We start from the raw sequence: 21559 nt of genomic DNA on the forward strand, positions 1-21559 counted from the left end.
CTTATAATAATTTGTGTTGCTTTTTGGGTGAAAACAATTTGTATGATGGATGGCTAAATGTCTAAATAGCAGATGGATAGATGGATGGATGGACTGATGAATGGATTGATAAAGTAAGTACTTTTTTCATTATCATCCTTTTTTAATCACCTATGCTCTATCTTCAATAATGTACTAAACAAATGTTATCAAATATCTCCCATTTAAAATCTAAATTCTGGTGAACTAAGACTATTTAATCAGTGCAAATGTCATCTTTTATCCAATCCTAGATCCCTGGTTATAAATCAAGATATGGCAGAACTGAGAATCAGAGTATGAATCATCTGGTTAGAATATTCTTTTTTATTTTCCCACGCACGTGAGGATGACATATTCCAGTTCCTTTAAACTCTCTGTTCAGTTAAGCATATATACATTCCCAAGTACAAATATTAACTTCCATGAGTAATATAGTTTGTATCCTTATTTTTAAAATGTACTTTATTAATTAACAAACTGACCACCCCTTTTTCTAAAACCATTAGATCTATTTAATGTAAAGATTAACATCAAAAGCCTTTCCTTTACAGACAGTCTTGCTCTGGTAAGGTAAGAGCAGTGGAGAAGGAGAGGCCAAAAGATGGATATAGAAATAGGAACAAAAAAAAATTCCTCAGATGTTAAAAGCAATGAGTGCCTACATATAAAATCAGGAAGTTGTAGGGAATGCAGCAGGGAAGAAGTGAATAATTCTGCTTTGTCGGACAACAGTGCCATGGAAAACAGAGAACATGAAGCCTAGGAAACAGGTAGAATTACAGAAAATTATTATAGAAAGGACAAGATTATAACTACTCTTTATGAACCCAAAGGAAGCAGCATGCATGGAAAACTCTAAAAAGGACTAACATGAAGTGAAAACTGGTCAGAGTGAGACTATGAAAATAATCCAAGTGAGTGAGACCTCAAATACTTTTCATCCATATTATCTCCAAGACAGTAATGTCCTCTCTACTACACAGAAATTAGTGAATTGTATAGATAGATTCTAACAAGTTAACATACAAAACATAATAAAACTGTGTAATCTCTAGGGATTTTGCAAACTGTTAACTTTCCCAAAGCATTAGGATATAATCTTTTAACAGATTAAAGGAAAAAAAAAAGATATTATCTGAAATATTTATCATCTTCATTTTCTGACTGTGCCCTGGTCTTGAGAGAATATTTTAGATAAACTTGGCAAAATATGTTTTGATTCCTCTGACTTATCTGATAATGGCACTGTATTAAAAGTATTAGAAGTATCCATTACTCAAGTACACTACAGTAATCTGTTATTAAACTAAATTTTTACAATTTATACCACAATATATGTGTTTTATAAAATGCCTTTTTTGTAATGAAATTTGAGAAAATAGAATCATAATAAAAATTGCTAAATGCATTATAAATATTCACTTAACTTTAATAAAGCAAGTTTTTTTAATTCCATTTTACAGATAAAGAAATTGAGGCTCAGGGAAGCTGTGTCAAATATTCAAGTTAATAAGTTGCTAAGCTGTGGTTTTAAATGGGTCTGTCTCCAAACCCAGTGCTAAAGTTCATAAGGAGAGTTGTATATCATAGTTTTCACTGGAAAAATGTTAATTTTAAGCCTTAGCAACTTCATTCAAAATATCAGTTTAGCAGGTCTTCAAAGCCAGGACCCCCTGTTATTAAAAGCATCCGTGAAGCTCTTTTAAAATCATAAACAGAAGTAGACTTGCCTTCTTTATAGTGTACCTGATTTAGTTTAGGAAGATATTTCCAATCTAAAACGGAACCTGTTTTATTCATCTCAATCTGGCAAATGCATAGCATTGTTGCTCCTTTTTGTTCCAAACTTGTCTTCTATTTAAATCCACTGATCAAGGAAACACTCAACTCTTTAGACAGAATAAATAAGCAAAGCAAGAACTGGATCTTTCTCTTTAACCTTTCTCTTCTCCAGGTTCATTACTAAATTGTGTCAGAAGCTTTTTCCCATTTCCCACTTCCCTCTTAAACACCTTTGTTCTAACTTTTCTTCAACTTGAATAATAGTCTCTTCTTTCAAAAAGAACCCTAGGACACATTGAGAAGTAGGAAGATATTTTTCCATTATCAAAGTCCAACTAATACCTGACAATACTAGTTCTTTCTATTCACCTCCTCATTCTTAATTGTCAATATCAAAGCCTGATTTCAGGTCCTCATCTAATTAGCACAAATACATGAAGTTATAAAGAATACATTATTTGCATTTTAAAAGAGGATAACTATCTAGGCTGTGGAAAGGAATCTCAGTTATGGAGTTTAGTCCCTAGAGAGGTGGGAAAAGCTCTTTTGGGAAGATGGTTACAGCACAGAGATTAACATCATGGATCTTTTCTCATTTCCTCTAAAATCACCAAACTATGGGACCACCTGGGTAGTGAAGTTGGTTAAGGGTCTGACTCTTGGTTTCAGCTGAGCTCATGATCTCAGGGTATGAAATCAAGCCCCACATTGGGCCCCATGCTCAGCACTGAATCTACTTATGACCCTCTTTTCCTTTCCTTCTGCCCTTTCCCCCCATCTAAAATTAAAAAAAAAAAAAAAAAAAAAAGTCTTAAAAAAAAAATCACCAAACTATGAAGCTATGAAGCCAATTTCATCCCTAAGAAGTAAATGAAGCTCTGATGATTTTAAAGTGCTGACATAGACCATCCCTGCAAAAACAAACTTGGATGACACATAGTGCACTAAGTCAACTATGGGAATTATACTTGTAAATCCTTAATCTACTCCTTCCCAAGCCATTTAGATAATCAGTAAAACACTAGACAATAAACCTTAGGAGACAGCTGCCTACAGGGGACAGCTGATAACAGAAACACGACTTTAATTTTACAAACAAAAAAAGCTTGATAAAGGTTAACTGAAAATGACCCATACTCAGGACAAAATATAAGATCTATCTTATAACCCACAAATATTGGTAAATAAACTATTTTAATAGAAAAATATGTATTTATTATTGAAAATATACTTTCTATGTGTAGAATATCTTTCTATGCCCCTTCTCATATCCTTGAAGATCATTTGTTTTTGCTCTAGCCATTGCTGTGGTATCCAGCTGTGTACAAATGTAGTCAAACATCACCTAGCCTCAGCTAATATGAATACATCACTTGTTTTCTGTCCTGGACATTTCTGCTGCCACAATACAGGACGCAATAGCCTTGTAACCACTCTAGCCATGAGGAAAACAAACATGGAGTTATGAGGTATTTATCCTCCCTGGGCAGCCCTTGACAAATGGGAAACTTAATGTTGCCAGTGCAAAAGTCCTTTTGCGTCCCAAGTAGGTAATGCTGAGGGATATTTTACATGCTTCAGCAGAGGGCACATTGTGCAGTTGAAGCCCAACTGCTCTCAGTGGTAACCAGCTCAATGATGTACTCTTGAAGAGTTTTCTCTCTTTCCATATTTTGTTCTTTCTTGCTCTTCCCATTCTATTCCTGACCAGGAAGGTAAATACACTCAAAGCATATTCTCTGGTTCTGAGACAGCTGGTTACTACTATTAGGAGTGGCCCTAATAGTAGTAAATTGATTGATCACTTGCCCAGGGGCCTGAAAAAAAGAAGTTTAGAAGATGGTGGGTAAGAAGTTTGGGAAAGAGACAGTAATGGATAGAGGTACAAAAGTGGGCAAACATGAGAATTTTTAATCACATAAGAATTCCAACAAGAAAACATCTGCAGTGGAATAGGCAATGAGCAACCAATGTACAGGAACATATATCAGAAACATTTCACAAACATGTCCTCACAAAGAAGATTACCATTTTCCAATAAAACTTAGAGCCTTATCATGATTCCAGATTTCAAGGTATACTACAAAGCTGTAATAATCAAAACAGTATGGTACCAGCACAAAAGCAGACAGACTCTCAGAATAGAGAACTCAGAAATGGACCCACAGCAATATGGTCAACTAATCTTCAACAAAGCAGGAAAGAATATCCAGTGGAAAAAAGACAGTCTCTTCAACAAATGGTGTTGAGAAAACTGGGCAGCAGCATGCAGAAGAATGAAACTGGACCACTTCTTTATGCTATACACAAAACAAATTCAAAATGGATGAAAGACCTTAATGTGAGACAGAAAACCATCAAAATCCTGGGGAAGAACACAGGAAGTAACCCCTCTGACCTCAGCCATAGTAACTTCTTTTTAGACACATCGTTGGAGGCAAGGGAGACAAAAGTAAAAATTAACTATTGGGGCTTCATGAAGACAAAGCTTCTACACAGTGAAGGAAATAGTCAACATAACTAACAGGCAGCCTATGGAATGGGATAAGATATTTGAAAATGACATATCTGATAAAAGGGTTAGTATCCGAAATATATAAAGAACTTCTCAAACTCAGCACCCAAAAGACAAATAATCCAGTTAAGAATTGGGCAGAAGACATGAACAGATGCTTTTCTAAAGAAGGCACCCAGATGGCTAACAGACACATAAAAAGATGTTCAACATCACTCATCATCAGGGAAATACAAATCAAAACCATGATGAGATACCACCTCACACTTGTTAGAATGACTAAAATTAACAACACAGAAACAATAGGTGTTGGTGAGGATGTGGAGAACACAAACCCTCTTGGACTGGGTGTGGAAATGCAAACTGGGGCAGCCACTCCAGAGAAGCCACTCTGGAGAATATTCTGGAGGGTCTGCAAAAAGTTAAAAATAGAACAAACCTACCACCCAGCAATTGCACTACTAGGTAGTTACCCAAAGGATACAAAAATACTAATTCAAAGGTACACATGTACCCCAATGTTTATAGCAGCATTATCTATAATAGCCAAACTATGGAGAGAGCTCAGATGTCCACTGACTAATGAATGGATAAAGAAGAAGTGGTACATATACACAATGGAATATTAGTTATCAAAAAGAATGAAATCTCACCATTTGCAATGACATGGTTGGAGCTAGAATGTATCATGCCAAGTAGAATAAGTCAGTCAAAGACAAATACCATATAATGTCACTCATATATGGAATTTAAGAAAGAAAACAGATAACAACAGGAAGGAGGAAAAGAAAAAAAAAGGGTAGATGGAACAGACCATAAGAGACTCTTAATGATAGAGAACAAACTGAGGGTTAATGGAGGGAGGTAGAGGAGGGATGGGCTAACTGGGTGGTGTGTACTACAGAGGGCATTTGTAATGAGCATTGGGTGTTGAATGTAACTGATGAATCACTGAATTCTATGCAGAAACCAATATTGCACTGTATATTAACTAAAATTACAAAAAAAAAAAAATCAGAGCCTCATTGATGAACATCTGAGCCTGTAGTTATGGGCACACCTAACACCTAAATGTCAACAAATATTTCAAAGAAAAAGAACATTATAATGAATTTCATAATTCCAGCTCCCTTTTTCTTAATACTTCAGCTGTTAGTATACCTGACACCAAATAATCTGAAAGTTTTAGAGATAAGAAACACGATAACTTTGTATACTCACCCACACATACAATGGTATAGTCTCTTGAATAAGAGAAAAATATAAAGCAACATAGAATTACATGATGAAATCTCTAAATGTTATTCACATTTAAGGTTCCACAGAGGGGAAAGAAGATTATTGGGATGAGATTAAAAATGAATTTCAAATTGGCTTTTGAAGGAAAGGAAGAGTCTGGGATGACAAGGAGTAAGAGCAAAGTTAAAGGTACACACAGGAAAGAAATATCAGGTATGATGGAAAATCAGAGCTAATACTTACTGTGCTCTGTAGGAACCATGTCACACTCTGGGCCATGTCCATCCCATGCCCCTCCCCAGCTAAAGTCCTATTCTGTCTCAGCCTTTCTCATCTCAATAAATTTCAAATCTTACAGGTGCTCAGCTGGAAACTTGGAGGCTATCAATCCAAATCTTGCTAGCTGTACTTCAATGTATATATAGTGAGCCTAGTGTTTTCAATCACATCTACCACCAACAGTCTCATCTAACCCACATCATGTTTCTCTTGGTGCAATGGTGCTTCTGTTTGGTCTCACTGTACTTATCTTGCCCTCCTATAGTCTCCTCTTCCACAAGAAACCAGAGTAACAATTCCTTAAAATTCCAAGGAAGATCATTTTACTGCTCCACATAAAACTCTGATAGTTTCTCTTTCTGATTCAGAATAAAATCCAAAATCCTTACTATGGCTTCATGAGGTCTAACACTTACCCCCACTAGCTCTCTCATCCAATTGTCAACTGATCCAGCCGCATTTGTTTTCTTGCTTTTCTTTAAACATATCAAGCACATGCCTGTCTTAGGGCCTGTGCTCTTATTTACTAGTATCTTTAAAAAACAAAACAAAAGACCAAAAACCAAAACCCTCTTCTCCATATGATAACTATTTGGTTGGTTTCACATTATTCAGGCCTCTATTCAAAGACCACCTCTTGAGAGAAGTCTCTTATAGTAACTGAATCTAAAATAGTTATACTTACTCTCAATGACTTTACCTTGCCTTATTCTTCTTTAAGACATTTATACTGCCTGTAATGCTATATATTTATTTATTACTTATTTCTTCTTACTAGAATTTCAGTGCTATAAAAACAGGGATTTTGTCTATTTTTACTTCACTGGTGTATATTCAGATCTAAAACAGGGTTTGGTGTGTAGTGAGTAGTATACAAATATTGAGTTAAAAGGTGAATTTATTACTTTAATTCTTTAAAATCCCCATGAAATAGGTAGTATTCCCCCATTGTATTAAGAGGAAATTGCACAAAAATATATTAGATGGCCTTACCACAGTCAATAGCTATTAAGGCTTAAAATTTAGATATATACTCTGGCTTCAGAATCTACATTTTTAATGACTATTCTATGCTGCTTTTCCAGGAAGGGACCATAAGAAGAGGTATAAATGACCTGGAGTTGCATATCAGTTAGTACTAAGAGGTAAAGTGTGATAAATTGATTTTTATACTAGAACATAACAAAATCCCCACATTTAAATCTCTTATTTATAATGCTTGACCCAGGGACTACAGATTTTTATTTCAGCCCACAAATCTAAATTTAAAAAGATGCTAAAGATAATTAGTGCTGAGATTTTAAATGTTATACATTTTTTTTTTATTTCACTACAATATCATAAAAAATCTTGAACTTATTTTTTAATTCAAAAAACAGAACTCTTGGTATTTAAGTGCTCTTTGAAAATTCTGCAATTTCCCAAGGAAAAAAAAATATTAACAATTACAGATTGAGTAACTGCCAGAGGGAAAATAATGGAAACATCATTTAGGAACTACTATTTGCTGATGGCTATAGTTTGGAAGTGCACATATAAGAAAATGTGTTCAATATCACAGTAAGGATAAAGCATTTCAGAATGGTGTTAATCAGCTTGGTGACTTCTGAGGCTGTAATCTCCACTTCCATGTAACACCATAATTATCCTTAAACTTCTTGTACTGAATAATATCCCTAAATTGTCTTACTTTCGCTGAGATACATCATCTGAAAATGCTAGCATACATGCAGGTGGTGTGTCAACCACAATTTAATTTTTTTAAACTCCAAATCGTATATTTAAAATAATAAACATTTATATTGAGATTGAAAAAGTTGGATATTTAGATTAGAACAGGTTTAGGAATGAGAGAATTTTCATGGTCACCTTTCTTTCTGAAAGCATAAATTCCTTTCCTAAAAATAAAATGAAATCTTAGAAATACTTAAAAAAATAAACATTTAGAAAACTTAAAAGCTACCCTCAGCTACACCAAAAATTGTTTAAAAAGTTTTTCTTGTGAATGTATTTAATTTATAAAATAAGACAATTTAACTTAATGCCTTCACTTTTGTCCTGGTTTCATGCTCTACATGTTTACGTGGACTCCAAAGTACATCATTTCTTATACTGATGTGGCTTTAAAAGCTATTTTTCACTCACTCACTTTCATCAGTAAGTAATCTTTTTTTTTTTTTTTTAATATTTCAGAGACAGTAAGATTTGTTTCTATTCCCTGGGGATTAGATTTTGTTTGTTTTACTCTTATTTGTAAGTCCAACAGCACCAACTTCAGTACTTTGTGAGTCATTCAAAAATTAAATGTATGAATATTAGCTTTTCTTAACTTCCATTATCTGAGGAGAAAGCCAAATGAGAACTAAGGTCACAGGACAAATAGCCTTTTTAAAATCTGGAAAGACAGAAGATCCAGACTGTAAGAGCTGAGATCCGCTTACCTAGAACAGAAATCTCTGGAAAAATAAGCTGGTGAGGGTGGAAAACTTAAATAATAATTTTGACAAATTGCTAGAGACTCACAATGGACTAACATAGGAGTGAGAACCTGGAAGCCATAGTCTAAGGGAGACCCTAACACCTAAATTCATTTTTTATCTCTAGGAATCCAAGCAGATTCTCTTCAGTAAATAGCCAAAAGATCTGCTTGTGGATCAGGCAGCAGGAGAAATAATGATCACACCTTTTCCTATAACAAAAACCTATTCTCTAATTGGGAAAAACTTAATCCTACATCTCATAAGGGTATTTCTCAGACCTCAGCACCTTCCAGTTTTCTGCATCAACTAGTGGGGTGGGGGTGGGAAAGCTAAGAAACATTCATAATGGTCAGAGACACAGACCCACTTAAGCACTCATATAATCACACATGTACAGAACACTTTCTCTCTTCTGCACTTCTTCACAACCACATCAGGGATACAGTATAATAACAATGGATTATAGCAGAAAGAGTGCAAAAGGTAGACTGTCTAAGAGATAGTATTTAGTGTAGTAGAAAGACATCAGGAGAGACCAAAACAAGAACACTAGAAGATTTTGAAGACTCTGGAACCCATAACTACATCAAACACTAAATACAACCAACTCCTTGCCAGATTAACCTGCATTCTCACAAAAAGGGTCTGTTTAGCTCAGTTTCCTTTACTCAACATGTGCTTAGCTTCCAAAAAAAAAAAAAAAAAAAACCAAAAAAAAAAAACAAAAAAAAAAAACATAAGACATGTTCAAAATTAAGAAAAAAATAGTCTGAAGAGACAAAGAAAGTCACAGAATGAGATACAGATGGGACAGATTTTTGGAATTATAATACAGGGAACATCAAATAACTATGATTAATGTATTAAATCTCTAATGGAAAAAGTTGAGAACATGTAAGAATGGATGAGTAATATAAGTAGAAAGACAAAACTAAGAAAGAATCAAAGGGAAATGCTAGAAATCAGTTACACTAGGCCAAAACAATACATTTGATGAGCTCATCAGTGGACTAGACAAGGCAGAAGAAAGAATCAGTGATCTTAAAGATAGGCCAACAGGAACTCCCCAGACCAAATGCAAACAGAAAAACAAAACAATAATAAAAATGAACCAGAACATGAAAGAACCATGAAAAAACCATAAAAGGTGTAACATACACATAGCTGGAATACCAGAAGGAGAAGGAAGACATAATAGAGCTGAATAAATAATGGAAGCAAAAATGGCCAAAATTTTCCTAAAATTAATGATGGACACCAAGCTATATATATCCAGAAAGCTCAAATGATTCTAAGCCAAATAATTACCAAAAAATCTACACCTCTGCACTTCATATTCAAATTGTAGAAAACAATAAATGAAGAGCACATTATGGTATTAAACCTCATTCTGATTTAAAATGAGATTTTTGAAGATTATCTTCAATAATAGAGTGCTTTCTTGAGATTAAATCTTACATGGAAGCCCAGCATAAAAAACAAAAGTATAAGAGAACAGAACTTATTTCAAAGAAGTTTGACAGGGAAAGGATAATACAGCTAACCCTCATTTCTACAGACACCCAGGTTCTAAAACAGCTCTATCCAGTAAAAACATAATATGAGCTCCATGTGTATAATTTTAAATTTCCTAGGAGTCACCTTTTTTTAAAAAGTAAGAAGTCATGATAAGGAACCAACACAGAAATTATTAATGAGAGAGTGATATCAGCATCATGGCACTGTGAGTCCTTCCTTTTTTTCTCTCCCTTGGAATTTACAATTATCAGACACCTATACCAGACAAAAAGCACCTCTGTGCAACACACCAGGACACCTGAGAGATCCAGTCATCTGTGCACCCAAAAGTGAGTGGACTGGACCGCAGAGGAGGCTGTGGAGCATGGGAAGCGCTAGCAGAGCTAACAGCAGGAGTGGCAGTAGTAGCAGAGAAGGTGGTGGTGGCAGGTCTGACAGTGGGCCAGCAAGACTTTGTGGCAGAAGAGGTGGAGGATGAAGGCAGTGATGGAGGGTTTTCTCATCTACATGTCCTAAAGCTGGAGGGACAGCTGCTTTCTCTGGGGAGAGAGGTGTGACCAGGGAGACTGAAAAGAAAGGGAAGTAGCCAAAAAGAATTCAAGAAAAAATGTCTCCTGCTGTCTGCCCAAGGAGGCAAGAGGACTCCCCATGGACCTCTGTAATTCACCGCCCACCCCGCCCCCCATTGGAGGATTCCCCCACTGGTCTGTGAGCACACCCAAAACCCCAAGTGCTAAGTATACCCCCCACCCACTGCCTGTATGCATTCATTTGTCCGTCCCTTCGTTCGTTCATTCATTCACTCATTCATTATTCAGTCACTCCCAACCTTAGCTGGGAATCAGCACTGGTTAAAACAAAAACTTGTGCTATGGTGCCACCTTCTGGAAATCAAAAGGAAGGCTCTTAACTACCGACCTGTTTAATTTAAGGATCAAAGAAAACAAAACCATGCCTAAATAAAAAGGTATTAGCTATTTCAAATGTGATAGCAGAGGCACTTTTCATCAAACACCATGAAAAATCATGGTACTACTGTAGTGCTGGTACTACTGTATCACAAAAAGAAACAGGCAATTTTCCAGCAACTGAATCCAGTGATATGGAATATTGCAATCCAGCTTATAATTAATTCAAAGAGCTGCTATGCAGGAATTCAACAAGCTACAAGAAAACTCAGAAAGGCAATATAATGGTCTCAGGAATAAAATTAACAAACTGAAGGAGTAATTTACCAAAGAGATTGAAATTCTAAAAGATAACCAAACAGAACTCAATAAATGAGATAAAGAATGAATCAGTATGCACTGGAAATAGAGTGGATCATATGGATGGCAAAATTAGTGAGCTCAAGAACAGGAATATAGAAATCACTCAGGAAGAAGAAGCGAGAGAACTAAGATTTGTAAAAGTAAAGAAATCTTATGAGAACCATCCAACTCCATTAAGGAAGCCAACACATAAATAATGGGTACACCGGAAGAGGAAGAGAAGGGGAAGTAACCTAGAGCATAACTGAAGAACAGCTGAGAACTTCCCAAACTTGGAGAAGGAATTGGATATACAAGAGTCCACAAAAATAGCCAAATACCTAATCTCAACACAAAAAGGATATTTTTCCGAGGCAGTATTTTAAAGCTGTCAAGAGCAATGAAAAATAAAGAATTTTAAAGGCAGCCAGGGGCTGGGGGTGGGGGGTAGATAGTAACCTACAAAGGTACCACCATTAGGCTATCAGTAGATTTCTCAGCAGAAACTCTACACACCAGGAGAGAGAAGAATGACCTATTCAAAATATTAAATATTAAATATTAAAACAGAAACTGTCAACCAAGAATATTTTATCCAGCAGTTATCTTTCAGATGTGAAGGAGAGACAAAATCTTTCCCAAGCAAAACTTCTTTATGAGATATTTTACATTCTTTTTCTTTAATTAGTTCTTCAAATTCAGTGTGCATTTTTCCTTAACATATATCTCAATTCAAATGCTTAGTTTTCAGTAGAAATATGAGATCTGTATAAAGATTTCAGGAAAATTTGAGTTGCAAAACTACATTGCATACTCATGTTCTTCTAAACATGATTATAAGTCTTCCAAATTAAGTATTTTTTTAACTTCAATCTCAAGTAAAATTAAAATTCTGACTTAAAATTCTGCTCCTTACTTTTACTAGCCATGCTTCAATTGCTCAATATCCACATATGGTTAGAAGCTGCCATACTGGATAATGATTTCTAGAGTTTCATGGAATACAGCTTAAAAATCACTAGCCTGATCAAAATACTTCTCAAAACTATCATTCAAGAGGCTAATACCTTGTTCACTAAGAAGCATTCCGCTTAGTGTTTGGCACCTGGGTGTACTGATAAAATCCTGTCCCTAAACCTGTAAGGCAGAGTTTCAGACCACAGACCTAGTTAAATCCACTGACATAATAATATTCTGTGAAGGATCTGGGAATCCAGCCGGCTAGCCAAAATTTCCCTGGCAGTGCTCCCTTTCAGCATGCATATTGCTTTCAAAATGTCAACATAACACCACTTTGAGATGTGTTCATCTCACAGATGGCAAAGTAAGCTCCTTAAATTAATCAGCCTAACCTGGAAGTTATAATAAGTATGAAATAGATTAAGCGAGAGTTATTCCCCAAAGGCTTGTCAGTCCACTAACTTAAAGCAAAGCTGATCACTGCTCTAATAGTTGCAGGTAGTTGCTGAAGATAGGCAAATAATTCCCAGATGGACTGTTGAAAGGAAGGAGTAAGGACTGCATCTGCAGAAGCATAAGCACAAAGCGAATTATAATTTCAAGCAATGTCACTTAATTGTGAGCAACAGAGAGTAAAGTAATATGAAGTGAAGCCATCAAATGAAAGTAATGCTGTCTTAACTTAGGCTACTGTAGTTTGTGAACTGTGAAAAGTAATTCTTCAGGAAGCACTAAATCTTGGAAATGGTAAAATCTTTACAAAGGACCAGTTTCACTTGGAATTTAAGCAAGTAAAATATCCCGAGTACTAGACATTGACCACCTAGTAAAGAAATAGACAGGAGGAATTCAATATGGAACTCCCTTCCTGCTCTCCTCGGTTTTTTCTGTCTTTGTCCTTCTATAACCATAGAGAATACAAATGAACACAGACGTGGTGATGCAATTTGTTGCACTTAAATCAACTCTCCCCAGCTGTCTTCCCATAAAGAAGACTTGATCTCACTTGTTTTACATAAGTTTATGAGTAATGTGAAAAGAAATTCTATTTAATGTAATTAGAAACAATTCAGATTACATATAGAAAGAATAAGGATATATTTCAAAAATTACATTGGATGGAATCTATGTGATTTCATACTCTCTACTGTAATTTAACTTTCTCCTAGCCAGCTTGGACAGTTATGCCAAATATCAAATCCATGCACTATCTTACCATTTTAGCTATTTTACAATAATTACAGCATATGATCATGTCACTTACTTCTCATAAAGAAAAGAAAAATATTAAACTCTTCACAAATCCTGAGCATTAGAGTCAAAGCCCATCACATCATGTTTTCAATCTTATTTTCCAAATATATACTTCATTCTAATCTATCTACACAGGAATTAAACTCAAAGTATGTAATAACCACTATGGTAAATTCACTGTCTGACAAAAATTGATACTAGGCAGCTTTGGTCTGAACCAGGTTCTTTGAAATCTCTGCTGTGCACAAGCAGGTTTTTGCTGTCATTATTAGATCTGAAGAGTTCTGGTGAATTCCAAGGAAGGCTCTGGGTTGGACAGAGCAGAGCAACATACTTCCCATCAAGGGCTAAGGCTGTGACTGTTGATCAAGTGGAATTACAGCATTTCAGTATTTTAACACCCAGAATGTATCAGTGTTTACCAGTTGAATGTCAATCTGAAATGCACCCTGAATTATAAATTTCAGAGTTCTAATCATTCCTCATGCACAGGATCAAGCAAGTAAATACCTCTTAAAATGAATATAAAATTTAGGTTCTTTCCATAGTTTGGCTATTGTGGACATTGCTGCTATAAACATTCGGGTGCATGTGCCCCTTTGGATCACTACGTTTGTATCTTTAGGGTAAATACCCAATAGTGATCAAGAAGATGTGGTATAGATACAAAATGGAATACTATGCAGCCATCAAAAGAAATGAAATCTTGCCATTTGTGACAACATGGATGGAACTGGAGCGTATCATGCTTAGTGAAATAAGTCAAGCAGAGAAAGACAACTATCATATGATCTCCCTGATATGAGGAAGTAGTGATGCAACATGGGGGCTTAAGTGGGTAGGAGAAGAATCAATGAAACAAGATGGGATTGGGAGGGAGACAAACCATAAGTGACTCTTAATCTCACAAAACAAACTGAGGGTTGCTGGGGGGAGGGGTTTGGGAGAAGGGGGTGGGATTATGGACATTGGGGAGGGTATGTGCTTTGGTGAGTGCTGTGAAGTGTGTAAACCTGGTGATTCACAGACCTGTACCCCTGGGGATAAAAATATATGTTTATAAAAAATAAAAAATTAAAAAAAAAAGATATGGAAGCAAAAAAAAATGAATATAAAATTTAAATATTCTATGGATTTTTCACACCTCTTAATACTTGCTGATAAGATTTTTTTTAGATTACTCTTTAGTTTGTCCACCATCTAGTTCAACCCATCTTCTGTAAGTTAGCTGCAACAGTAGCTCTACTCTTAGGCCTTCCCAGACCTGCGGTGGGAATTAATAGCCGCCTTCACAGGGTAACGATAAATAAAGTATACCCCTAGTGAAAGCTACCACAGGAAGACTTTAATTATGGTTACTTCTAAATGTATTTAGGATAGACTTTCTGATTTATTTGCTTTGTAAATCCATAATGAGAGTCTAGCTGAGTCCTTTCCATAACAATGCCAAATGAAGAAATTTTTTTAAAAAGTCACAAAAGCTGGACGAATAACCATAATGAAAATTTATATCCATTTGAGAGTGTGGCAAACAACTCTTTTATGTATATTAAGCCCAAAGAGTTTATGCTCTTGGGAAAAGATAAGCAATTGTGAGCACAAAGGAGGGAAATACAGAAAGAAGTAGAACTGTACTTTTAAGGTGAGAGCTTTATGCTTTTCCTATGCTCCATTTTTATACTTTTATGTTTCAACCTCATATTGCTTTAATAATTCAGAGTGGTTTAATTTACTTTTAATAGTGGAATAAATACTATAATGACCTTTTTACTGGAAAGGGAAAGAAACATAATTTGTTCCCATTGCAATACTGTGGTTTTTTTCTTGACTTTTTGCTGAATGGGTCATCCAAGGGCAAGATAAAGTAACTTGAAATAAAACTTCATTAGGGCAGTGATGTCAACTTGCAAGAAACATGAAAGTCTCATTACACTTTCTTTTCAAGATGACCTTCCTGTGACCCATTTTGCTTTTATATTTTCACATATTTTATGTATAAAGATTTGCTGAAAACTATAAAAATTATTCCAACTTTAGGGCAAAATTGTTCTTTTAGCAGTATAAAGAGAACCTGGCAAACTCGTATCCTTTATAGGCTTACTTTCCAACTGTCTTTCAAGATACTCACTACATCAAAGATAAGAGCTCACTTTTGAGATAAAGTCCATAATATGCACACCCAGTTGCTGTTCCATCCTATATATCCTCAGCTTTTTATTTGCTTCTGGGACAGAATAAGGTAATTTGTTAAAAAATGCTTTATCTTTTCTTTCTCATCATTTCATTTGTTTCCAGTCTGAGTTTCCCACCTCTTTGTCACAAATGTCTAAAGGAACTGTGAATAATGAACCTTCTATTATTACTTTTCCATTTTCTAACTTTTGGCTTTTGGTAATCTCTTCTAAGAATGACTACTACGTAGCATCCAGCGGTTTTGTCTGGCACAGGCAACAGAAATTATTTACAGTGTTGGGTCTGTCCTCCATGGTTTCCCTTCAGCTTGTGGTAAATAAATGGCTAAGTAAATTCTTTACCATAACTTTTCCTCCCCTTTTCTGATACCTACATACACCAAATAAGAAAATTAGTAATGATTGCCTCTAAAGTCATCCAATATCTCATTTCATTTTGTCGATCCTTTCCTTTCCATATGGTACATTGCTACTAAAATAGTTGTGGGTACAAATACATAAGCTAATGAGTCTTCTCTGAACTTGGTATACCTGTATTCTTTAGTTTTTAGTTCCTATGTTTACCAAAAGTTAATGAAATCACAACTTGTCTGGTTATCTTTGTGAGGCCCATTTCATATACACTTAAGTTTCACATTTTCAAAAATTTAGACAATTTTTATTTTGTTTTCTCTGGGGTATTTAGAAAATTATGTGAGCATGTTGACGGGAGGGGACACCTTGTAATGGGTTTATGTTTGGAGAACAGAATAAGAACTAAGAGGTATTTTATGTCTAATTCATATTAGTTTTTGCTGCAAGTTAAGCCTTTTTCCTCTTGTTTCTTAAGATGAAAATAATTTACATTATTCTCTAAAGGCATGTAAATTTCATTTAACACATTAAACACAGCAAGGATAATTTTTAAGATTTCTACTTCTTTGCCAGAAGAAAATTTACAATGTATCACATACAGCTTTAAGAAGTTAGGGCTAGTAAATTTTTTGAGATTTGTAATCTGTAATTATAGTCATAGCTACATAAATTATTTTTATGCTTATTCATAAGATTATCCTTGCTTAATCTTTCCAATGGTTTGTAATCCAAGTCAGAAAAAATAACTGTTATGATTAACACAAATTATTTGTGCTGCAATTTAAACTTTCAGTTTCTGGTTTGTTATTGAGATGGTGACAACTGCCCTCCTCTCATAATACTTTATTAGGTACTTAGAGAAATGAAACTATCACCTGGGTCTGTTTGTTTGTTTATTCTAGTGAACCCAATGCTCCCATTTGGGTGGCAGTCCCCTGGATACTCTATCATTCATCTTTGGATGTCACACTTTTTGACTACATACTGACTCAAGAATACACGCAGATTGCTGCTCTGTTAGGAGATTAATGAGTGTTTTGTTTTGGTTTCATATTTCTTTGGAGGTCAAGCTGGCTGAAGATATCTCATCTACAGGAATGGATTTATCTGTAAATATATTTTGATTTTTTTTTCTCTTTTGTTCTTAGCTTAACTATAATACCCTTTCCCATTACAGAGAATAATGAAAAGAGCATTTATTTTTTTCAAATTTTTTAATATTTTATTTCTTTTTAGTGTAACAGTCTTCATTGTTTTTGCACCACACCCAGTGCTCCATGCAATCTGTGCCCTCCCTAATACCCACCACCTGGTTCCCCCAACCTCCCACCCCCCCCACTCCCCACCCCTTCAAGATCCTCAGTTGTTTTTCAGAGTCCATAGTCTCTCATGGTTCACCTCCCCTTCCAATTTCCCTCAACTCCCTTCTCCTCTCCATCTCCCCTTGTCCTCCATGTTATTTGTTATGCTCCACAAATAAGTGAAAGCATATGATAATTGACTTTCTCTGCATTTAAAAAAATACCTTTTCCATTTTTCATGTAAGCAAAGAAGGGAAAAAGATTACCAACAGATTATGATATTTCCTAAAAACAGTCCTGGTAAAGCTCTTAAACTGCCAGGCAATGCCTAAGGCTCCAGAGTCCCAATATTCAGAAACAAGGTGTGTGATGTTCATGTTCATTCTACAATAGACCTAGGTGTATTAAATCTCTGTCCTATTTCCTAAATTACCTAAGTTTCTCAATTTTCTCAGAGATTGAATAAAATTTCCTTGATCTGCTTTGCACTGAAACCAAATTTCTTGTCCTAGTCATCCATGTCCAGTTTTCTAAATTAGACATGTTTCCCATAGAAGGTCATAACAAGCAGAATCAGTAGGCTGTATGTCCATCAGAACTAATAGCTCAATTGATATCTGAGTAAAGAAAATATAGCTTTTTTCTAATACTACATTTATAGTGCAAGAATACAAAAACCCAGAATTGCCTTTCATTTATATCGCCAAACAGTTGAATTTTTAAAGTTGACAAAGGAAATTACCATTTTTACCTTCTTTCTAAAATGGGAATTCTGAAAATAAAAATATAACTCCCACCACTTAATAATTTGTTTAAAAGTATATATCCTGGGTTCATCTTTCAACAAACTTCCATCATCCATATTGGGCTCTACCTTTTGTCTTGATTACTTCTCATCTTTCAAGTTTCTTTCTTTCTTTTTTCTTTTTTTTTTTTTAAGATTTTATTTATTTATTTGACAGAGATCACAAGTAAGCAGAGAGGCATACAGAGAGAGAGGAGGAAGCAGGCTCCCTGCGGAGCAGAGAACCTGATGTGGGGCTCGATCCCAGGACCCTGGGATCATGACCTGAGCCGAAGGCAGAGGCTTTAACCCACCGAGCCAACCAGGCACCCCTCATCTTTCAAGTTTCTTACTGCTTCTTGCTCCCCAGCAATTTTCTCATTTGGCAACACCTTGAGAAGGCCTAAACACTTTCCTGTATGATAAAGCACGGCACCTTTGTCCTGTCACCCTAGGGAATGTGTTATATAAGTCAATGGATATGACTTGTGTGATTTTCTCCCAAATGATTAAAACAGAGAAATTGTATAACTGTATAGATTTACTTATAGATTTATAAACTGTATAGTTTATTTATTGAGTCTCTGATACCAGGCTATACATATTATTGAATGTATAATCTACAAACATCAGATTAGGAATACTACTATTGGATAGAATGTGTTGGTCTAAGAGGACATTTAGTACCTTTCAAATTGATTATAAATGTTAATGTTTTAAATATGCAAAATGTATGTAACTATATGTGTAGTTTATAATTAAGAGAACATTCTTCCCTTATTATCTTGCAAATGAATGTATAGAATTCTAGGATTAACATAGGCCTAGATATTATTAGTTCCAACAATTTAACACATGAAGGTATCAGGTAGAAAACAAATATTACATAAATAATTACCGAAAGAATTGGAACTTAATTTCAGATCTTTTGATTCCTATCTTTCAAACCCCAATTATTTTTCAAAAATAGTAAAAATAGCTTCATCATAGGCAATATTATGATATAATATGCTATTTTTTTAAAAAAACAGTTGAAAAGTGTTAACAATGAGAATTTTTTCTATGACTCTTAAAAGTACACAATGAATTTTATCACCATTACCTGGACTGAGGGGGTGGGGAGACCAAAATTTAAGATAAAATGGAACTCTAGGGTGCCTGGGTGATTCAGTGGGTTAAACCTCTGTCTTCGCTCAGGTCATGGGTCCTGGGATTGAGCCATATCGAGCTCTCTGCTCAGCAAGGAGTCTGCTTCCCCCCACCTCTCTTTGCCTGTCTCTCTGCCTACTTGTGATCTCTGTCTGTCAAATAAATAAATAAAATCTTTAAAAAAAAATAAAATGGAACTCTAAGTTTGTAGTTCAATAAATGTATTTTATATTTTAAAAGACATACTGTATTTATCAACTTCAATAAAGCCAAACCTTATACATTGCTTTAGTCTAAGCTGATCTTTGATGCTGCTAACATAAGAATTTAAAGATGCTCTTTAAAATTACTTATTTCCCAACCCATGTTGAAAAACAGTTTGGGAGATATTCTCTCTCACAAGCCAGGAGAGGATTAGTCATATTTACTAATTAGTACAGAAGGAAGATCATGTTTTTATTTAAAAATTTTTTAATTTTTAAAAATTCCAGTATAATTACACTGTTACATTAATCCCAGACAGACGGAAGATCGTTGACCTTTCCTCTGCCACAATCTCATCTTATGGCCCAGCTGAGAATTTTGCTCCACAATTAACTGTGCTATTATGGGCAGCAGAGAAGAGTTACTATGCTCTCTCATATTAGAAGGCACATATCTCCTTACTTGAGAACATTTCCCCGTGCTGAGTAGTCTTTCTGCCATTTGGGTCAATGAATTATTTCTGTCCAGGTGGATTATCAGGAATCTTTAATAAATATAAACCTCCCTTGATATCTCTCAAAGTTAAACTATATATATTTGTTATTTAGAATTTCCTCTGAATTTATGAAAAGCATTATTGATAACATTTCATATCCAGCTGTCTTTACATTTTAATACGATGTAAACCAACAAAAGGGTCCTGGAATTGGGTTCCTTATCTTTTGAATAATTAAGCTCTTAATTCTACCCAGTCAATTTGTCTCAAGATGGAACTCTCTAGATTTAGGTACCAAATTCTAAAATTATAAAGATAATCTTACAGAAGGAAAAGTTAATACTAATGTTTCTAGACATTTAGATGAAGGAAAATGTGAGAAAAAATTAGGTCGATGAAAGTTAAGTTCAAAATTAAATAAAAAGCTTAAAATCATAATTGCATAATTTAGGGAATTCTAAGAAAGTAAATATAATTTTTCAAAAAGAAAATATTTTATTGAGTTATGTGATATTAATAAGAAAATGTTATTATATTATAGAAAAACTATTAACTATTAAAATATATTAGTTAATAAAATATATCAGTGAATTAAGGGAATATATATATTGTGTGTGTATATGTGTATATGTGTGTGTGTATGTGTATATATAGGTACATATATATGTATGTATACATATATATACAGATATGTATGTATACATATATATACATATGTATACATATATATGTATACATATATATCTGTATATATATGTATACATACATATATATGTACCTATATATGTACATACACACACACACATATACACACATACAATATTTCAAGGAAAAAAATTAAAATAAGGAGGAAATCATGGACCCCTGTCCTGGACCCAGTCTTTAGAATGTGCACTTTTGACCTTACCCTAACCACACCTCTCCCCAATGGATAAGAAGTCTTTGGGGCCAATAAGATGTGCCCACTTGAGCCTTTTACTTATTCTAGGCCATGCTCTGGATTCCAAGACACTGGTATAGCTGCTTGAATTGTCTGTGTCCATTTCTAGGGTCTATGCAAATCTCTTCCTGATTCTGTCTACTTGAGGGACAATGAAGCTATTTGTATGCCTATCCACAGATTATACTTGGCCTTTTTTATAATGCACAGGTGCTGTCACATGCAATGGTAAATTGGAAGGCAAAAGACGGAAAGTGTAAAGTGAGTATGATTAACGTAGACATTTTACAATGTATGACTCTTGTCTTTCCTACCAAGAGACAAAACAAATATTCTTTTCTTTGACTCAGCGACATTCAGTACCATATTCTAATAAAGTTTGTCATAAATTGCCTTAACATATGACTTGCTACCCTTTGCTGAGATTATACTTTTATTTTAACAAAAATTCCCAAGGTTTAACTCAGAGTTCTATACCTTATGAGAGAGAATTCATGAGAGTCAGAAATTTTTTATTAGCGCTTCATATCACACTGAATAATGTTGTGAATTTGTAGGCCGTGGAATCGAGGCTGCATTGCCTTGACAAAGTATAATAATATGAACTCTCTTTCTTCATGCTAAGTGTCTTCCAGCACTTATGCTTCTTAATATGATGGTCTTCATCAATTTTGGAATTTTATATTAGGCTTTTTTTGTATGCACAAAATGAGATCCACATGCATTCAGTGTCATCCTCAAAAGTCTTCATTTTTTTTAGTTGATCAAAGAAACACATTAACAGATAGTCCCCACTGTTTTTAAGTTATACTGCTTGATAATTGACCACAGTGGGAGTTAC

This window comes from Mustela nigripes, chromosome 13, assembly GCF_022355385.1.
Source record: "Mustela nigripes isolate SB6536 chromosome 13, MUSNIG.SB6536, whole genome shotgun sequence".
Lineage (NCBI taxonomy): Eukaryota > Metazoa > Chordata > Mammalia > Carnivora > Mustelidae > Mustela > Mustela nigripes.